Source organism: Chinchilla lanigera, unplaced genomic scaffold (assembly GCF_000276665.1).
Source record: "Chinchilla lanigera isolate Chin_1 unplaced genomic scaffold, ChiLan1.0 scaffold00024, whole genome shotgun sequence".
In the NCBI taxonomy this organism is placed as follows: Eukaryota; Metazoa; Chordata; class Mammalia; order Rodentia; family Chinchillidae; genus Chinchilla; species Chinchilla lanigera.
This window is the reverse complement of record NW_004955425.1, coordinates 24,659,284-24,681,090: the sequence shown is the minus strand read 5'-3', so window position 1 is coordinate 24,681,090 and position 21,807 is coordinate 24,659,284. Positions and strand designations below refer to the sequence as shown.

Genomic DNA, 21,807 nt, shown 5'->3' with positions numbered 1-21,807 from the left:
AGCCCCGCCGGCCGGGGCTGCTGCGGGCGGGCTGGAGACTCCGCAGTGCCGCAGTGACGGCAGGGCGCTGCAGCGATCGGGCGCTCCCCGGGGGACCCAAGAGACGGGCGTCTTTCAGGGCCCCACGACAGGGACGCCCTGCTGATGTCTTTTCCTTGGACTGACTCCCTTCATACTTAACTGATTGGCAGCGCGAGAAAGTAGTTTCAGTTTAATTCTTCTCCTTAATCCAGGAGGAGAAAGGCGCGTTGATCTCTCCAGAATCCACTTGGTTTTCAGTAGCAAGTTCCAAGAGACCTCATGCTCCTGGCAAGTTTTCATGTGAACGCTCCCGCGTTGAGGTTCGTCAGATTCTGCACTGCCAATCCATCGCTTCACCATTCTTTAGGATTTTGGTCTGGAGGCCTCTAAATCGGGTTTGAGAATGACTTAGGGATGAGCCGCAGCGTCTTTTATCACATAGACGCATGTTAAACTGTACCGATCTCATTCCCTGATGGAAAAATAAACCCGATCCACCTTGCAGTCTTCTTTTTAAAGCTGCTTCCTGGAAATCCAACCACAAAGGCTTTTCCTTTGGCTTCAGTGAATGAGCCTAGATCTGTAGTCTGCAGGAGAAGAGTGGAAAGGGGTGAGGGAGGGATGAAGGAAGGAGAGGAAGGGAGACAAGCAGCTATCAAGGAACCCAGACATGAAGACCCTTTTTCCCAGGCCCCCAAATATTTTGTTATGCCGCCCTGGGCAAGTGCCCCTTCCTGTTCATCTTGCACCTTTGAGAAATGTGAAAAAAATCCCACTCCAGCCCTTATTTATCTTACAGAGTTGTGCTGAGGACAAAAGAGACATTCTCAGAGAGCTTTGGAAATGCAGAGTCTCTATGAATGGAAAATATCATGAAATAGATCCCTTTAAGGCACAAGAAAAGAATTTCACCTTTAAAAATTATAAAGTTTTCTCCCCGCACTGCCCCTTTGATGGTCAGTGCCAACAAATGCAGACGATAGACTTTTCCTGACACTAACATAAAATCAAATGCCATTAGCTGATGTCTGGAGAAAGAAAGAAAAAACAACAACAAAAAACAGCTCCGGATCACGAGTGTTTTTGGTGATGTAGTGGAGAAATCAAATTTATTTTTCATGACTCACTGACAATGAAAATAGCTTCTCTGGTCTGAGCAACAGACTAGCCTAAGAGCTTTTAGGTAAAAATTCTGCTTATTACCGCTATCATATTCCCTAAGTGTGGAAGAGAACGGGATGTAATTCCCAACCCCAAGGAGATGACAGAAAGGGCTTCATGTGCTGTCATGTGATAGCAAGTACTGAAGCTCCATTTCTTATCTTTGGAAATATTAGCTCTTATTCTCAAACTTGATGATATGTTTTATGAATAAAAAACCTGATTTGTCAAGAATCTTTCTTAACTAGCTCTTTCTGTTGCTATTCCTCTTCCCATTCCTCAAGGTAAATTTCTGTGGTAGTGAAAGTGAAAACGCCATTTTCAGTCTGTGCAGCTGTATTCGGGAGCTGCAGTGCCCCAGTGGGCTTCTTGGTTCTGTGTTGCTGAGGTTTCTGTTAGACTCAGGTTCAAACCACCTGTGTCATTAGCCACTGAAGCCGGAAGTCATCATTTAGGTCTGTTTGTAAACCTATGAGAGACAGCTCCTATCTACATGCACTTCTGTATACATTGCTAGTTGGTTTTGTTTGTGTTTTGCTCTTTTTAATGGCTTCACAATTGAGCAACTAGTGTGAAATGTTGGAGTAGACTGAATTAGGAGTTTCTTTGTTTGAAACAGCTAAGAATGACAGTGGGGTGGAGTTACTACTTTAACTCTTTCTAGAAACGTGTCTTTATAAGATATACAGACACCATTTAATTTGATCACAAGCATAGTCTTGGAACCCTGGCTGGTCAGCTGTAGTTGTGTCATATGGCTTCAACTGTTGTGACTGAATGGACTGGGGTGGATTGGATGGCTTGGTCATTTCCAGTTCTGATATTCTTTCATGTCAGAAAGGGAGGAATATAGGATGAGTTATATTTTAAACTCAAACTTGGTTCACACATATAAGTAGTTTTCATTAACTCATGTTGAAATTTTCCAAGGAGCTACAATCTCTGTTTTTGTAAATGGCCTGTTAAATTTTGTATTGTGCCATGAGGAGTATAAATAATGTAACTTCTAATTAAAGCAGTTTTCAAAACATGAAAATTTTATGTACTTTTAGACTTTATGAATTAAAACATTTTTAAAGGGCCAAATCTGAGAACAATGACTTCAGCATACCATAAGCTCCTGCTGACTAAAGCACAGCAGACATGCTCTACTTCTTCCCAGCAAACAGTATGTAATATGGATGGTTAGATGGACACTGTGATGATAGACTTCAGCCTTCTGACAACCTTGGGACCTCTGACAGTTCAAGAGCACCGTAAGAGTTTTGACAAATCAGACCAAGTGCTTCCACTTGTCATGTACTACTATTTGAAAATCCTATGAAGTAGTATTGTAGAATAGCTAAATAAACTGGAGCTTTTCCGGAGCCCCATCCTACACATTCGAGTTAATTGTCCCTTGTTTGGCCCCAGAAGGTGCTTGTTATCAAGCTCTTCCAAGCAGGCTGGATGTTATCTACCCAGGCAGGGGTAGTTGAACTAGACAGCGCCATAAGACCCAGAACATGTGAACTTTCTAAGCTATGTTTTCTGTTAAATATTTATTAAGCAGGAGAATCATATTCTAGCTGGAAGATAAACTTAAAGATGACTAACTTCTTTGGTAAATGTGAGAAGGTAAGATAGGAAAGGTGTCATATAGATTTTATCAAAGAAGTGAAAGACACGCAGAAGAAACATTTTAATGACAAGTTACTCCAGAGGAATAACAGTTGAGAAACCTTAGCATGGTTTTCAAGACCCTGGTCACTGCTGTGGCCTTATTTTACAATATCCGCCAGCCACTTCCCTACCTGTAGCCCCCAAACGTCAGCTTTCACCCGCCTGCCCCAGCCTCCCTCCAGGCTGTTGACTCCCTGTATTCTACATATTTTGGTCCAATTTTCCCTTTCTGGAGAAGTCTTCAAACCTCTGTTGTGACGTTTAGGTTACCTCTTCTAGAAAAGAGTACTTTGTCATATAATGTTTTTAGAGAAAATACAATACAATCAGCTAAATTTGAATTCAGATAAACAATAAAACATTTTTAGCATGTGAGATGTGGTAAAAAATACGGCGACTCTTTAAATTTTAAAAATTTATTGCAGGGAAGGACACATTGCCATTAATCCCATTCAGAATACTCCCCTTCATTTCAAATGCACTCATCCCATTGTTCTCACCGCTCTGAAGCAGTTCTGGAAGTCCTCTTTCCCTTTAGTTGCAGTATTGTGGCTGCCTTCATGTCCTGAATTGATTCAAAATGTTTATCTTTTATGATCATCATGACTTTAGCGAAGAACCAGAAGTCACATGGTGCCAGATCTGGTGGATAAGGACATACAAAAGTGGAAGAATGATTTGAAGAGATTAATGGCAATATATCCTTTACTGTAGTAATTTTTATAAATTAAAACATGCAGTGTATATTTTGATCACCCCTTGTAAGTATACCCCAAGTATTGCGTGGGACATTATCCTAGTACCTTCAAGCTGCTGTGACAAGATAGTTTAGACCAAGTCATTTATGGACAATAGAAATGCATTGTTCATGGTTCTGGAAGGGGGGAATCAAGGCGTCAGCAGGGGCCATGTCTGCTAAGGGCTTGTTCCTCACAGATGTCCGCACATGGCAGATGGAACAGGGCAGTTTCCTACAACTTCTTTTACAGGGTACTAATCCTATTCACAAGGGTGGTGCCCTCATGCCTTAATTACTTCCCCAAAGGCCCAACCTCTTAATACCATCATTTTGGGGATTAATTTCAAACATCAATTGGGTGAGGCAGCAGAAGCACCAGCATTCATCAATAGCAGACATACTAAGATTAAAACATTTGTTTATCTGAACTTTGAATTCATAGGGACATTCTGTATTTTTATTTGTTAAAGCTGGTGGCCCTGTTTATATGGTGCATTAATTTTACCATTTTTCTTCTTTTCCTGCTCCTTCTTATTGCCTCATTTTTCTTCTTTAAGTAGATTCATGATGGCTAATTTCTCCTCACTAAACTCTAAACATCAGAAGGTCAGACACAGGATTGAGAATGCTGTTGTTTTGTCTTGTTTTGTCTGTAGTGTCTAAAATAGTACCGGGGGTAGTAGGAACTCAGTAAATACTGTCCAGTGAATTCATGGCCTGTAAGAGAAAGCTAGTGCAACGAGAGCCAAGTTTCTTACCCTCTCAGAGCCTTAATTTCTTCAGCTGTGTGAAGATGATTTCTAGATTTGCTTTTTAGAGTTGTGTGTGAAGCTTACATAAAGAAAAAATATATTATATACTAGCCCGTCACTTTGTAGGTAACACTGTAGCTTAGAAGATGTCTCTTCTCTCCGTGTCATCTTGTAAAAGGAGAAGACTCCTGTTTAATGCATGAAATCTTGCTTCCTTATTATTATTTTTTTAAAAGGATCCCGGAGGCATATGGATACTTCCAGAGTCTCTGGAGGATTCAGTTATGCAGTTGCAAAGTTCCTGTTTGCAGGAGCAAATTTCCATCTCTAGAATGGTAGCACCCCAGCCGGCTTGTTGGGCGATGTACTGGTACAGTCACACAGCACCTTGCATGTATAGGACCCCATGTTTGGTTTAATACTCTTACCTCCTCCATCACCTCTTGAAATTCTTTGAATAAAGGGTTACATATTTCCCTTTTGTTCTGGGCCGTGCCAGTTTTGTAGCAGTTCCTAGTAAACTATACATACTTATGTACAGATGATGCCTATGGAGTGCATGTGTTTAGTCTTTATAGTGACCCAACGCCGCTTATTACTCAGAGAACTTGTGACTTTTCCCCAGATGGATGGCTTATAATCAACAGAACTACATTGCTTCCCCTCCACCATGCCTGTCTTTATGTACTTCCAACCACTCAGTGTGTCAAGAACTTGCTGTGAACCTCTGATGCTTGCAAAGAACTCTCCTTAGATCTCCTAGTCTTAAGTGACTTCAGTGCTTCTTCTGTCCCCCACTACTTTTCCAGAAATTGCTGAGCAAGTGGGACTTGAAGTTCTAGGTCTGCCTTTATGGGAATACCAGGAACATTGATGGCTTGCTTTTTAGAGGCTCTCTCCTATGATATTCAGGTTTCAAAATCTGCAAATTCAAACAAAATAAAGGGTGATCTTGGGGGTTGAAATTTTCCTAAGAGAAATTTCTGAGCTGTTTTGTTCTTTGCTTTAAATTACTCAGCAGAGTCATGCGGTATGGGCGCTTCTGCAGCAGGGATCAGCCCTCTACCTTGGCAGTGGGTACAGAAGGTGACCCACTTTGTCATTTCAAGCTCTGACTAGCTTCTTTTAAAGTATATTCATGTTAATATCACCTTTTCCTTGTTCTAAGCATGCCATTTTTTATTTCATTGTCGTGCTTATTTATGTCTGTCTGTTTTTAAGTGACAGTAATTCTATGGCATCATGTTCCAGTTAATGCACATTAAACACTAACTGGCTGCATTGAATACAAAAGCAATTATTATTTTTGAGATATCTAATTAAATCTAGGTTTCCAGCTGGCTGCATTAGGGTGGAAGATAGAAATAGAGGTTCACAATAGCACTCACAGTCCACAGTGTCTCTGGTTCTGTTCTTTCCCGACCTATAAAACTTCAGCCTACTTCCGAGATTCCTCTCAATAACTTGGAGTCCTGAGGATTGCTCCTGTGGTTCTTTCCCCTGCATCGGTTCCCTGCAACAACAGGAATACAGGTCACCCAGCCTGCCTCCCACTACCCACGAGGTGTGGCCCTGTGTAGTGCAGTCTGCTCATGGGACTGTCAGCTCCTGATGTCCACAGAGAAATTAGAGAATGTATAGATGCAGGAGGGTTATTGAAAGGACCCTTCAAATAGTATCCTGGATTCACAATGAATTACCACCTCTAGTGCAGGCCTGATGTCTTAGGAATATAGAAAGTGGGTCTCACATTGCCTTTCACTTGGAATGAACTCTTTCTTATCAAACTTCTTAGTCCTTCCCTCCTAGGCACACTCAGAGGTATAAGGGTACTAAGATGAATCATTAGAATTTTGTACAGGATGTTTACTGCATCATCATTTACCATAGTGAAAAATTGGAACCTGCCTAAATGTCCATTAGAAAGTTATCAATTAGAGTTCATCCAATAATAAAATAAAATACAACCATTAAAAAGAATGGGGTGAACCCATGTGCACAAATATTGAAATACTTTAAAAGCAGGTTTAAAATAGCAATTTATTGACCAAAAGATATAATATTCCTCTGTCTTAGTTACTTCTCTCATTGTTAGGACAAACTATCCAACACCCACAAGTTAAAGGAGGAACGGTTTATTTGGCTCACAGATAAACCATTAGGTTTAGAGGTAGAGGTTTCAGTCTATAATTGGCTGACTCCAAGACAGGGTGTCATGGCAAAGGGGCATCGCAGGGGAGAAACAATCCATGGTGGAGCCAGCAAGAGGCAGCAAGCAGCAGCAGGCAGCAGCAGCAAGCCTCCCTTTTCCTTTTACCAGGGACTATGCTAATTCCAATCAGTGGACTAATTTAGTGCCACCCACCCTTAATCCCAGTATCATATGCCCTAGATCTGGCCAGCTCCAAAAACCCCACCAATGAGTGCAGAGGTTTTGTGGGGACATCGAGATACAAGCAGTAACAGCCTCTATTAAAAGGAATTTAACCTACATTAAAAGGCCTAGAAAAATAAAGACCAAACTGTTATCTTTTGGGGATAATATGGACAGGATCTCACACTTTTTGCTTTATGTGTTTCTGATTTTTTGAGTTTCAACAATAAGCACATACTGCTTTTGTAATGGAGGCAACAATGAAAGTGGTAACTATTAATTTCAAGATGACCTTGTGATGCTGTTTCTCAAATATATCTACATTTAAATATTTTGTCAGCTAAAAAGGAGTGCTTGCTTTTCTCATGGGTACTTTTCCAGGCAATAATATAGGTAAGATCATCTAAATTGTAAGAACGTAAATGACTCCAGTACTCAATAAAATTACAGTCTTTGCCACCTAACATTTCAGTCAGTGAAAGACTGCATATATGCCACAGTGGTCCAGGAAGACTGTATGTGCTCTAATATAATCTTATCAGGTATAATACAATATTAAATATCAGGTATATAGTTGCCTTAATTTGTGTAAATACATGCTATGATGTTCCCATAGTGATGAAATCACCTAACCATGTACTTCTCAAAGTATGCCCATTGTTAAGCAAAAACAGCTGTATTTTCATTTTGAGTGGAAAAAGGAGCATACAAACAACACGCTATACAGTGGCCCGTGGGCAGAGACTGTTTATTGCTGACTTAAGTTATTAGAGCTCAGAACCAACTCCCACTCCTCCACCTGCATCCTCAATAAATCTTATGTGTCCAATAGCTGTCAGGAGCCTGTATTAATCCCCTGAATATTTTGCTTTTAGAGACATTTTTCATTCTGCTGTGACTATATTTTGATGGGATTGGAGATTGACAGTCTTTTCTCTTTGCATGAGCTTAGAATGTCCTTCGTCCCACCTTTTCCACTCCCAACATACACATACTTGCATATGAAAAATCTAATCATCTTCAAAATGCTTCAAAAATCACCTTCAAACCTCAATTTAAAAGTCCAGGCCCTTTGCTAGGTCTGTCCCAGTCCTGGGAGCCATGGCTGCTGGAATGCATCACTTGTACTTGTCCTGGCTGCTTCTGCTAGACTCTGAGGTCCTGAAGCCCTGCAGGCAGAGGCTGAAGCACTGAGGTCTTTGTCACTCCTAACACTGGATACATAGGGACTGAGAATATTTGAAACTATTTATAAACCTTTTTCTACTGAAGTGTAATATATAGAAAGAGAAGTGCATATATTATATTGCAAGGATAGAACTGAATTGATTTTCACAATCCAAACACACCTCTTTAAAAAGAGCACCCATCCGTGAAAGAGAGAGAATATTCCCAGTTCCCCAGACTCCCCCTGCATGGGCCTTGCAGTCATCACACCTTCTGGTATCCTGGCTTCAGTCCTCTGGAGGCACCTAGTGAAGTCTTTCTCTTGCTCTGTTTCCATGTCCATGGTCTGAGAGGCTGACAGAGCCTTGTCACAGCAAGGCTCTGTGGCAGGACCATGCCCAGAATGTATCTGGAGGTGCCCCAGACTTCCAGTCCACAAAGTTCTATTTAGAGCAAAGAGAACAGTCCCTAATGAATTATACACATGATTGTCAGGACTGTACAAACAGCTTTGCTTATGACCTGATTCTGAGTCTCTTCTGAGCAATTCTGTCATCTGACCATTTATTATTCCTTGTCCAGAATCTCACAAAATTGCTCTTCAGAAACTCTGTAGATTCAGACCTTATTCTTCTAATCCTTCAAACTTGAACCCACTCCAGTGGTCAGAAAGCAACAAACTGACTTTGCACCTCATCAAATTCCTCTTTTGTTAGCTGGCTTCTGAGCCCAGGGGTCTGGACAATATGTGGTCTTTTCATACCTCTCTCTGCATGCAGAGTTCTTCATTATTATCACTAGACCAAGAAAACTCACTGAGGATCCCTGGGCTTCCATCAGATTACTTTTCCTCTTCTGGACTTGCTTTTACTGTCTTACTCTTTCACACTGATATTCCAAGAAACAATCTTAAGGAACTTCTCATTTATTTTAAGGATGTTGTTCATAATATTATACATTATAGATTTATACAAGAAGTAGTATTAAAGTTTTAGCACTATAAAAAACTATGATTCTCCTGAAACCTGATTTTGTTTTATTTTGTTTGTCATAGTATAAATTGTATCAGTAGGAAACATATGAAGCGTATAGCTGCATCAGCTTGTTGATCCTGTGTAGCTGTGTAACCAAAAGGATGTCTCCATTCCTTAGAACCCTTTCCAGTCATTCCCCCTCCCCTAGACATGCTGTCCCATTTCTATCACCAGAGGTTAGTTTATCTTCTTCTTAAAATTCATATCGAGGGAATCAAACAGTATACACTGGTGGTGGTGAGCCTACGGCATACGTGCCACGGTGGGCTGTTATCATTGAAAGCTCTAAAAGGTTCGCCTTCCCTGGTGTATCCTGCTCTCTCTCATCCCCTACTATATTTTTTTAAAAGACTCATGTGTTTATGTGTATCTGTACTCCATTATTTTTCATTATGGAGAGTATAGTATTACATTTCTTAAACATACCACACTATGTTTGTATGTTCACAATTAATAGCCATCTGTTTCCAGTTCAGGGCTATTATGGATAAAGCTGCTATTAACACGCTGTAAATGTTTTCCCATTTAAGGTAATACTCATGGATCCTGAGAATCAAGAAAGGAATATCTGTTTGAGGTACAAACAGATATTTTTCTGCATACTGCACCATCTCTGTATCTTTTGTGATGAGGTGTCTTGTTCATATCTTTTGCCTCTTTTTCACTTGGCCTACTTTTTATTGCTGAGTTTTAAGCATTATTTATATATTTTAGATACCACCCCTTTATCAGATATGTTTTACAAAAATATTCTGCTAATGTGGCCTGTGTTCTTTACACTATCAATAGTACAGCTTTTTTTTTTTTGGTGCCGTGAATTGAACTCAGGACCTTGCACTTGCCAGGCAGGCGCTTGTGCCACTGAGCTATATCCCTGGCCCTAGTACAGCTTTCTCTGATGGGCAAAGTTTTAAATTTTAATGAAGTCCATCTTATCCCTTTTCCCCTCGCATGGGTCATGCTTTTCACGTCGTGTCTGAAAATGAATCGAACCCCAGGTTATATAGATTTCCTTTTGTTTGCTTCTTGAAGTTTTATGTACTTACTTATTTTATATAAATAACATAAACTTCCTTTAATGTTTTATTTCAAAATAAAAAAACCAGCCACCCCGTTGCTACTATTAGGCATCTTTATCATTCTTTCAATGTGTTCTCTAGCCTTATCATGACAGCCAATGTGCCATAGAAACAAGCCTGTGTGGTATAAAGCTTTCTGATCAGCTCCTTTATGTTGTTCCTTCACTCTGGCATCTGACTCCAGAATAGCTTCTCTCTCTGGATTAGGACTCATTTTATGTGCATATATCCGTGCAATTAGGGAACAAAGTGATACATCTTGTTTATTTTTAATAGCCTCAGGTTCTCGAAGAGCTTCTTGAATTCTACCTTCCATTAATGTACCATAGGCGTGGTAAAACCTGAAGACTGGGTCACTGCCGTACCTCTTCATTCCTCTGCCGGCAACAAGTGACACATGACGGAAATACCCCTCTTGACAGTAGTAATTAATCAGTATCTTCAACCCCTTCAAGCCCATGACCGCCGAGGTCGAGGGTCGCGCTTGCTGCCACCACCGCCTGCTGGAGGAGGCCTGGGACTCGGCCCGAGTAAGGCCTCGAAGCCTGCTCACACTCCGACCCTCTCGAAGTTTTATATTTTTGAATTTTGTATCAGGTATATGATCCATTTTAGGTTAATTTTTGTTTATAATGAAAGATATAGCTTGAGCTTTAAAAGGTAGTGTTTTTTAGTGGATTACAGAAATACTGGGTCTGCAGTGCCAGAAATTCTCATATCTTCCCCTCGAGGCTCCATTTCTTTCACTGGTATAGTACGAGTGTTTCAAGTGTGAGCCCGCTATCCTCTTACTCAAAGACCATAGTTTCCACTACAGTTTGCCCTGTGTTGTACATTCTATGTATTTTAGTTTACTTTTTTTAAAGAGAAAAAATAAAATTTCAAAACAAGATAACAGAAGGGTAACAATGGTTAATACATTGCGAGTTCCATGCACTTTAACACAGGTATGATATTCACCATGGCGGCATTCTACAGAATAGTTTCACCGCACTAAAAATTCCCTGTACCCATTTACTCATTCTACCCTCTGTCCTCCTCCTCTCAAAAGTATGGTGACCTTTTCCCTTTTTCCTATTTCCATAGTTTTGCTCTTTTCTAGAATGCAATATGACATGACTCAGATCATACAGTATGTAACCTTTCTGGCTGATGTCATTTACTTAGCAGTATGCATTTAAGGTTTCTGTATATTGTTTCATAACTTGATAGAAAATTTATTTATGTTGCTCATTATCCCATTGTATGGATGTACAATCTGTTTATCTATCTGCCTACTAAAGACATCTTGGTGGGCTCCATTTTTGGGAGTCACACAGGAAGTTATAACCGTTCATATGCAAGTTGTTTTGTGTGGATGTAAGTTTCAATTCATCTGGCTAAATACCAAGGGGCATGATTGAGGTCGTATGATATCTATTCAGTTTTGTACAAAATTGCCAAGCTGTCTTGCAAAGTAACTATATGAGTTTGCCTTCCCACCGGCAAGGAATGAGTTTCTATTGCTCTACATCTGACTCAGTATTTGATATTGTCAGAGCTTTTGACTTTAACTGTCTTACTAGGTATGCAGTGCTAATTTGCAGTTTCCTAATGACCTAGGATGTTGAGCATCTTTTCACGGGCTTACTTGTTGTCTGTCTTCTTTGTGAGGTGTCTGTACAGAGGTTTTGCCCATTTTTTAATTGGGTTATCTTTTTAAAGATTTTTTTTTGTGTGTGTATTTTGGACATCAGTCATTTACCTGTTTTACCTTTCTGTTCTCTTGCCTATTTTACAGAGTACAGCACATTTTTTTGTTTATTATTTTTTAAGAGCAGAATATATTTATTGAGGGAAAGAAAGCCTCTGTCTGAGAGAGGGACAGAAGGAGACCTGAGTGGGTTGCCAAGGACCTTTCCCTTCCCAGGGACTTTATAGAGCAAAACACCAAGATGAGGCAGGTCCAAGATAGGGGAAAATGGGGAATTACAACGTGGGCATGAGGTGGGACAACATTACGGTCAGCCAGTAAGATTACAAGTATAATTGTTCAGATAAAATTGAAGTACAGCACATTTTTTAGAATAACAATTTTTTTAACTAAAACTCTAAGGTTTACGGAAGTTTCCAGATTAGTCATGCAAAATGGTCACAAGATTTTACTGAAGGATCGAATCTGCACTTGACAGCAAAGTCACAGTGTGACTAGAGAAGACTGCAAGGTTGGTTTAATGTCCCCATTTTGCTCAAACAATCAAGCGTGTCCAGGTATAGCATCTAGCTAAAATTAGACTTGATTAGAGAGGCTATTTGAAAGAACCAGTGAGCTGCTTTTTATAAATGCAGTTAGATAACCAGAGGGAAGAGAATGGAGCCCATAAAATAAAAATACAATTAAAATCAAATGAAGAACACCCACATCTCTACAACTAGTCCCAGTGACTGCCTTTATTCCCAGAGCTTTGTACCTAAGTCATGATGGGCCACATGAATAAAAGCAGGTAGCCACAGCTTTTAAACTTTGCCCAGCAATGCAGATGATACTTCTGGCCTCCGCTTGCACTAGACAACAGTACACTAGAACAACACGTAGGCTTGCTCTTGTGCATTTAATCACTAAGTAACTAAGGATTTCTGGGATTTCATTAAACTGGAATGTTTCTAAGACGGGGTCCATTAAATGCAACAAAGCGGAAGGCTTGCTGAAATGGAGAGATGACCACTTGATGACCGGGTCTGCGTAAATACTGTTTGGGCAGGTGGTCCATGGTTTTCATGCTTGGGTTTTGTTGGTCTTCCCTGGTGGGGGCACATTACTTCTTCCTGATGGATCATCTGGATTAGGAGTGCTTCATACAACCTGATCAGTAGCAGTACTGTGCAGGTCTGCAGTGCTGATGACCATTTGCCTTTCAAAATATCCAAATGTATTCTTTCCAGCTTGTCTGCAGTAGGATAATGAGTTTTTACGAAGCATACTTTAGGTGCTACCCTTGGATATTCTGGAAGAAACAGTTCAAGTTCCTCCTTCATGGGGAATTTCTAGGGACCAGCAATGACTAAATGAAGCAACTGGCATTGTTCTCATCTGGTTCTGTTTAATGCTAGTAACTGACTGTGTTTCCTGGGTTTCCATGATGATCCTGTGGGGCTGCCTAGCTGTCTCATTATATCTCAGATTTGACCCCGGCCGCATCCCTAGCTGGCTCGGTAAACCTCATGCACAAATCAAAGTCATGCAAAGCATTTTTAATTTTAAAGAAGTTTAACCCAGCAATATTTCTATCATGGATCGTGTTCCTGGTGTTGTGTTGAAAAGCCATTGCCAATCACAAGCTTCCTGGGAGTTGAACTCAGGGCTGTCACACTGAGCTGAGCTTCTATTTTCTGTCCTCCTGCCTCGACCTCCCAGAGTGCTGAGATTACAGGCATGTACCACCATTTGGCTAAGAATACAAGTAGTATTGTTTTTTCAGTTCTATTTTTCACTATTGGTATATGCAAATACAGTTGATTTTCATTTTGACCTTCTGTCCTCAACCTTTCTAAATTCATTTATTAGTTTGGATAAGACCCCACCTGGTAGATTCCTTGGAATTTTTACATACAGTCATATCATTTTTAATTAATGATAGTTTGTTTCTTCTCTTTCAATATGCATGCTTTATTTCTTCTTTCTTGTCTCCTTTTTCAGATAGGATTTCTTAGGAGTAGAAAGAGAAGTTATTCTTGTTTTGTTCCTGATCTTAGGGGAAGACGTTCAGTATTTCATGTGGAATTTGATGTCAGCTGTTGGGTTTTTTGTTTTTGTTTTTGGATATTTGAGAGAGGATCTCACTCTGTAGTTCAGGCTGGTGCTGAACTCACTGTCTAGCCTAGACTGGCCTCGAACTCAAAGCAGTCCTCCTGCCTCAGCCTCCTGAGTGCTGGGATTATAGATATGTGCCACCACACTGGGCTGTTGAGTGTTTTATGACTGTTTTTTTATGAAACTGGGTAAGTTTTCTTCCGTTTCTAATTTTGTAAAATTCCTTATGAATGTATATATAATTTTATCTAATGGTTTTCAGTGTCTTAATCAGCAAATCAATTTCTTTAATAGATAAAGATGATCCAGAATTTCACTTTCTTCTTATGTCAGTTTTGTTGTACTGTATTTTTAAAAGAAATTTGATTTTTGTCTAGGTTGTTGGATTTATTTTACAGTTTTTTGTTTTGTTTTGTTTTGGTTTGGTTTTTTTCCCCCCGGTACCGGGAATTGAACTAATGACCTTGCGCTTGGCAGCAGGCGCTGTGCCGCTGAGCTAAATCCCCTGCTCCTTATTTTACAGTTATTTATAAATGTCACTTGTTTACTTTTTATGCTTGTGGACTTCAAGATTATTGTATCTAATTGTTTCCTTTGTTGTTTTGATGGTTTTTTTTGTTTGCTTTTTGGTACCAGGAATTGGACTCAGGTCCTTGTGCTTGCCAGGCAGGCACTTGTGCCACTGAGCTATATTCCCAGTCCCTCATTTGTTGTTTTGACTACCCAATGAAATTTTTACAGAGATTCTAGAAACTTTACAAAGTCATTAGCATTACCCAGAGACCTTTAAAAACACTAATAATATATTTAAGAGTAATTTCTATTTTCATTAGAATATAGAGGACCAGCTACCTATAGATAGTTACAACAATTTTTAAAACTCATCATTTCTTTTCTTTGTAAACTGAATTAAGGGCTTTAAAAATCAGAATATTAGTAACTAGATAGAATGGCAGATACATTTAATTAATTCTTAAAATAGCTAAGTGACAAAAAACAAGTTTATAAATGGTACAAATTCTATTGAAATCAATAATGTTGATGAAAATAAATTACTCATGATCTTGTGTTGTGTCTTCTGGTTATTTAATGCTATATATGCTTATGGCCTAAGAGGATAAATAAATTGTGCTTTGAAATTTGTTAACAAATTTCAAAATAAAAGGTCTTATTTTGTGAAAACCATGGGCCTTAACTGAGTTCTTATTACATCTCTGCCTGCCTTTGCATTAATTTATCAGGATATAGGAAACTTTGCATAGTCTATCCTTCAGGGTGACTTAAGGGATTAAATTCCTGAAGTACACATTGGTATGATTCGTTAAATACCCAACAATTCACCCAGCTGGAAGTAGGCATTGTATTTCACAAAGCAGGGGCTAACCTTTACCTTTTCTCTGGATTCCCCCCAAGTGCTTCTTTTTAAAAATATCCATCCATTCCCTGTCCAATATCATGAATTTCTTATTGAGTTTTTTATCCTTCTTTTAATCATACGTGTCTGCCCTTTGCTGAACAAGAAGAAAAGTCTCGTTTGATGTGCTTGACATGTATTGCCACACCTGCTGCCTCCCCAGCCATTCCTAGTGAGCGACCAGAAGCAGCAGTGGCTTAGTTTCACCCACTTGCTGTGGATTGGTTGACTTAGGTTGAGCCTGGCTAGAATTTCCCTTTGTGCAGGTAGAGTTCAGGTTTTCATCCTGAGAATAACAGGTTATTCAGTTCCAAGTTCTGTTTCCACTGTTGCTGTGGTTCTTGTTCCTGTTGCCTGTTTGCTCTGTTTTTCACATGGAGAGTTCAGAAGCACATGAAGTGTTTAGGAATCTGTGATAGTAAACTTCATTGATTTTACTGAGCTATGTGGTGCCCAGATATTTGGTTAAACATTGTTTCTGAGTAGTCTATGAGGGAGTTTCTGGACATGATTATCATGTAACTCAAAGACTGGATAAAGCATGATGCCTTCTGCAGGGTGGGTGGGCTTCATCTGATCTGTTGAAGGCCTGACAAAAATAAAAGTGTTGGTAAGAAAGAATTCTTTGACTCTGCTGGGCCAGTAGTCTTCTGATTTTGGATTCGGACTTGAGAGAAATCATAGTGTGGACTGTCCTCAGTCTACTTTCCAGGTTCCATTATCATATGAGCAAATTCTTATAATAAATACTTTATAATATGCACATATATATCCAATGTGCACATCGCCTCTGTATCAGTGACCACCTATTATGCAGAGAACCCTGAACAGTCCTTGCCTCATGAGCTGAGGCCTGAGCTGGTGCCCTGTCACCATCCACATAGCATTGACCCAGACCTGCAGTGCGTGGGGCAGTTCCCCACAAACACAGCACCATGCCCATACCACATCCCACCTGACATCTCAGGTACAAAAAACATTCTAATTATGTGAGTTTAGGACTGTGTTCTGCTTCATATATAAACACAGTATTTTCTGCATAATCTTGATATATAGTGAAATTTCCAGGAGTGAAATTACTACATGTAAACCAAACGAAAACTATTTTGATTTATTTAGGAGTTGTTCATCATTTTCAAAAAATCATACTGGCAGTGGTTACAGACCTACTTCTGCTATCGAGTTGCTCATAAACACACCCACATCTGTCTCCATTGGTGTTTGCTGCGTTTCTGGTGATTCTGCACTAGGGTGCAAGCGTCTCAAGACTTCATTTGTATTTAAAAGTTCTTACAACTGGAATATTTTTATATTTAAAAACATAATTTGTTACTTTTTATTCTATTTCCCCTTATTATTGGGGTATTATATTTAAATTTCAAACTCATACATGGAGGTCGATTATTTTATCTGTGGATGTTATTTAATAAAGCACTGTAAAATGTACCTGGCATCATAGGCTTGCTTAAAATATTCCAGCACTACTAGTAGTAAACTGGCTTATTTTGGCAGTAGGAAGGTATAGCTTGTCACACAGAAGCATTCTTCCATGTCAGCATTGTGTGTGTGTGTGCGTGTGTGTGTTGCCCTGGTGTCCCCTCTCTGGCAGTGCTTGTGAAGGGGTGCTGTGAGATCTGGGCCTGCTGAGAAGTGGGACATTGATAGAGAACAGATGGGCCTCTGTCATGATTCCTGCGCTGAGGCTCACCTGTGTACTCTGGAGCTCACGCTGTGAAGGCTTTAAGCCTTTGCTGGGCAGCTGCAATTTCAATCAGCAACAGATAAGAACAGGAGAAACTTAACGGAGAAAAATCAAACTGATATGTTTGAAGATGGCTGTGCCAAGAACTGGCGATCTTGTAAGAATCCTATGACTTTCTTCTAACAGAACTTGTAAAATCCTGTCACTCTTGGAGATCATCACCTCATCTTATCCGCTGCCTTATCCGGGTTTTCTGGGCATGGAGATAGAGGAGCCCTGTACACTGCTTCCAAAAGAGACTGACCTATCTTGATCCACAGGCTCAAGGGTGTGAATATTTCCCTATCAACGGAACCTGGTTTAAGGGTAATTGTGAAGGAATGAATCACAAGACGTTGAAAAAGTGACCCAGTACTGAACAATACATGCTGCTCTGTGTGCCTTCCTCCCTGAAGTTGGAGTATTGGTAAGAACAGCCCACTCTTTATCTACACACACAGCAGGTGCTGTTCTTGGGGCAGAGCCCTCACTTATTGATAAATACATTACAGCTAATTGTTTTCCCAAACACTCATTACTGTGAGCCCGAATGGGTAATGATCCTGGTGCCGCTTGGGATATGGCTGTGTGTGCACAAGAAGCTTTGATTATATTCAAAGGCTGTAAATGCAAAAATAAATAATAAAAATCAAACACAGTCTAATAAAGGTTAACGTCCATTTCCCAACAAGCCTGAGAGGAGAAACCAGTGACTAATATAGCTAAATGTGAGACTGAAGAATCCGGGCCAAGATTCAAGGGATGTCTGGCAAAGTGGATAACTAATTTATTTTTACCTATTTGGGGGCATTGCACCCTTCCTTATTGCTACCATATTACATGTTACTATCTTATTATCATATTAATTGCTTTGTTGATTACCATGCCACACATTTGGTGCAACATCATACTCCATTTCATAAGACTCCCAAATAAGATGCAAACTATATTTGTGGTCTTTGGGATTTGTTTTTGTTTTTTTTTTTACTTCATAGAGGATGTTGAAATTGAGTACAGTATCACAGAAATTTTCCAGTGAGCCGTTAAAAGTTGTGCGTGGTTGTGTGTGCCTATGGTCCCAGCTTGTCAGAAGATTGAGGTGGGTTGATCACCTGAACCCAGAAGTTTGAGACCAGTCCAAGTAACACAGACTTCACTTCAAAATGAGAGAAAATCAGAGGATGCCTAAAAGTGCAATGAAGTGTGTATGAGACCCTTTGAGGTTCCTAGTGATGTTTTTCAGTTCTCATGTACCTCCTGCTAGATGTGTTAGTGCATTCCTTTATATGTGGGCATGCGTGCATGTGTGTGTGTGTGAGTGTGTTGTCCTCACTTCCTCTTACAGGTAGTGATAAGTTGCAACATCTTCACTCAGGATGCCATGACATAATTAGATACCTTTCAGGGGTCTCTGGCCACATTGTGCTTTTCCCTGGGGTGTCTAGTCACACCGTCCCTCACACTACAATGAAACCACTGATTTTGGGGCTGGCGGACAGACGACAACACAAACTCTGCTTTATAAAACCTTTCACAGTCTCTCCGGCCGGCAGCATGTGGAGTGAGGTGTCTGGCTTTCAGTGTCCGGGCTCTAAGGCCAACCGTTGTGCTGTGTTCAGCCGGAAGCCGCTTGGGCTTGTAGTCAGTTCTGTTTACCTTGAGTGCAGTTAGAGGGAGTTATATCATATTTTCTAATCATACCAGGTTTTCTTTCTTTATTCCCAAGCTGAATTTATCCTTTGAAATTCCACATTTAATTCTCAGAGCCAGCATGTGCCTGTGTGCGTCTATTCCCCAGGCCAACAGATTTCTTACACCTCAGAAGCAATCAAATTGGGAGTTGGTGGTCCGACGCACATTCTGGCTCTTATTTGAATTTTTTAAATGTGTTCACATTCTCTAAAGCACAGCTTCTCAGCAAATTGGGCCAAGATGTTTCATTTGTAAAATGGTTAGTGAACATTTATTAAAGTCTGTTAAGTACAAAATTAGCAAACATTTATTAGCTTTGTTAAATATTAGGATAATAGGAGAAGAAGGAGCTTTAGACAAATCGTGGTGTTGATTTTTTTTTTTTTTTTTTTTTGTGGTGTTGATTTTTTAGTCCTGGCTCATGTAAAGCTCTCTTTGTGTCCCCTGGAGGTCAAGCTTAGCTGTGTATTTGCTTATTAGCTCATCAGCTACAGCTATGCTAAATGAAATAAATGCGGCTTCATAGTATGTAGTGAAACTAGCATCAAAACTGCATTTAATCCAGTTTAGCACCAGTGACTGCCCTCAAAGGGCACTTCTCCTATGAGATCATATAGGGTACTGGAATTTATCTGGAGATATAAGAACAGACAGGTGATTTAACAACAGTTTTTAAATATTTAAACACACAAAAGATTACTTCTCTTTCCTACAGGATAGGAGAAAATAGACAATTGAAATATTCTAACAAATGAAATAGAAATTTCCACCAATTTTGGTCAGCAAGTATCATTCTCCTTGTGGCAGGGATATGCCATGCTCCTGAGGAAAAGCCGGGGGATGGGGCTTAGCGTGTGCTCTTAAGCACAGTGACCTAGCAGGGAGCCCTCAGATGGGTCAGACACCGGCACTGTGAAACAAGCAGTGGGCGTTCGGTGCCCACTGTCCAGACTTCCTCACTGGGTAGAAGGCAGCCGTAGGACGTATGCTTAAGGCAGGGTTTCTCAGCCTCAGCACTGCTGACTTCTGGGACCAGCTAGTTCTACGCTGGGGTGTTCTGTGCACTGGAGGGTGGTTAACAGCATCCCTGGCCTCTCCCCCCTAGATACCAGTAGTATTTACCCCTCTAGCTGTCACAATCCAAAATGTCTCCAAACATTTCCACAAGTCCCCAGGGTACAGGTGACTTTACACCTCACTCCTAGTTAATTCAGTGAAGAACCACTGAATTAGAGAACAAAGAAAACCTTCAAAGGCAGTGTCTCGAGAACCCCTTGAAGAGCATATGGGGTTATTGGGCTAAGACAGGGAGTTTAAGGAAGAAGTTTTATGAGTAGGGGTTGGAGGGGGAATGTACTGGGGGCCAAGTGACAGGTGACCTGTAATCTGGGAGAGAAGCTGTGTGGGGACCAGTGTGGGCTGTGGCGGGTGACTGAGCTGAAGGGAAGCCTCAAAGGTCAGGTGCAGCATTTGGGCATCAACTTGAGCAGAAGTCATGTTGACCAGAACTACACACTCAGAAAGAGCAATCTGAAATCAAGGTCTTGCGGCTTAGGGCAGGGAGAGCCTTGAAATAGAGATACCAGTTAGAAGCCACTTTGCATAACTTGAGAGAGGCAAAGCCCTGTTCTTTGTTTCTTCTGTGAGGCCACTAGCCAGTGTGCATTTGCCGTATTCTATTAAGTACTAAGCACTGCTTCAGAGGCCAGAGGAAGAACCTCAAGCAAGACAAAGTCCCTGTTTTGTGGCGTTTACCTTCTACTAACATGAGTAATAAAACTCATTATAATCAAGACAAAATAGCAACTTTGTTGCAGTGAAATACTACCCCTAGGTGGTCAAAATAAAGGTAAAATAGAATGTGTATTTTCCCTGTGGATTTAAGAAAGGATATTTCTTTATAAATTTATTCACTGCAAAGAAGTGTTACCATATAGATACTGGGGCATTTTAAAAAATTTTTTTATTTTTTTACTGGGGCATTTTTAGACAGTGGGACAAAACAGAAGAGAAGAGAAAGATTGTAACTGGGGACTCCTTAGTTTTTATCACAGTCTCACTGCAAACTACCAAGTCCTCACACTTGGAAAAATGTAACAGCTCCTGCAGAAGTAATCCTGTTAGGTCTTTGGACTTCAGTTGTGTCCCTGTTTAATCCCTTATCCTACCCAAGTGACCTTTGTAAATCTTAAAAATACCATATGCGTTCCTGACTTTGGGATCACCAGTTCTCCCTCTTTACATTGGACCATAGTGAACTTCTTGGGTCCTGACACGCCACATTCCCTCACCTCCTCCGGTCCCTTCTGCCCGCCTGGAGCTCCACTGCCTCCGCCTCACCCCACAGCTCAGCAAGCTCATTCCGCTTAACCTTCACAACTCAGCTAGCAGCACATTCCTTCAAGAGGTCTTTCCGGGTCCAAGCCTGGCACAAGCAGTCAATACTGTGCAAGGAATCAAGATTTGGGGAATGAAAAGACCGAATCCCAGAGACCATCTATTGCCCAAGATCACGCGTTTTTAACCAGTAGATTTATACTTGTCTAGCTTAAAGACTCAGGTTCCATTAGGGCACCAAGAAAGTGTGGGTATTCCAGGCAGCTCTGTAAAACCATTGTAGAAACTCACTTGGTTTAGATGGTTTGCCTCTAGACTTGCTGGAGATGCTCAACAAGTATTGGTTATTAATAAAAACAAGCATGACATTGGTGTTAGCAGCCTCTCATCAGTGTCCCTCTGTGAGCAGCAGCCGCATAGGATTTCCAAAGCTTGGGTCCTTCGGTTCTCATCCAGTGAAAGCTTGAACATGGAGAAGGGCTGGGCTTTGTTTTTATTAGTTTGGTTCATTAATATTCTATGAGACATTTACACAAGTGCTTTTGTTGTAGCACCTGGTATGCCTCGCTGTTCCCCTCCCCATTCTGCGATAATATCAATCTGCAAAGCTATACAAGGGATGTGTAAAGAGCTATGGAGAATGTAATAATGCATAATTAAAACTGCTAAAATATTCAGCATGTTGTTTAATGGATTTTTAAAATGACAGCACCTTTGATTCATTTTTTACCCTTCTTGTTTAGTCCTCATTCCTTTTTGTCATCACTGAAATGCAAGATGGACAGAGCAGAGAAGAGTTTTGTGGTATTATTCAGCTGCATCCAAGCTCATCCCTAACTTAATG

The 21,807-nt window shown here is 40.4% G+C and overlaps 1 protein-coding gene across 1 annotated transcript in view; it reads left to right on the top strand.

Annotated features, from left to right (window-relative positions):
• Positions 1-21,807, top strand: part of Sv2c (synaptic vesicle glycoprotein 2C) — a 193,252-nt gene that overhangs the window by 1,465 nt on the left and 169,980 nt on the right. The gene's annotated exons all lie outside the window — the stretch shown is intronic.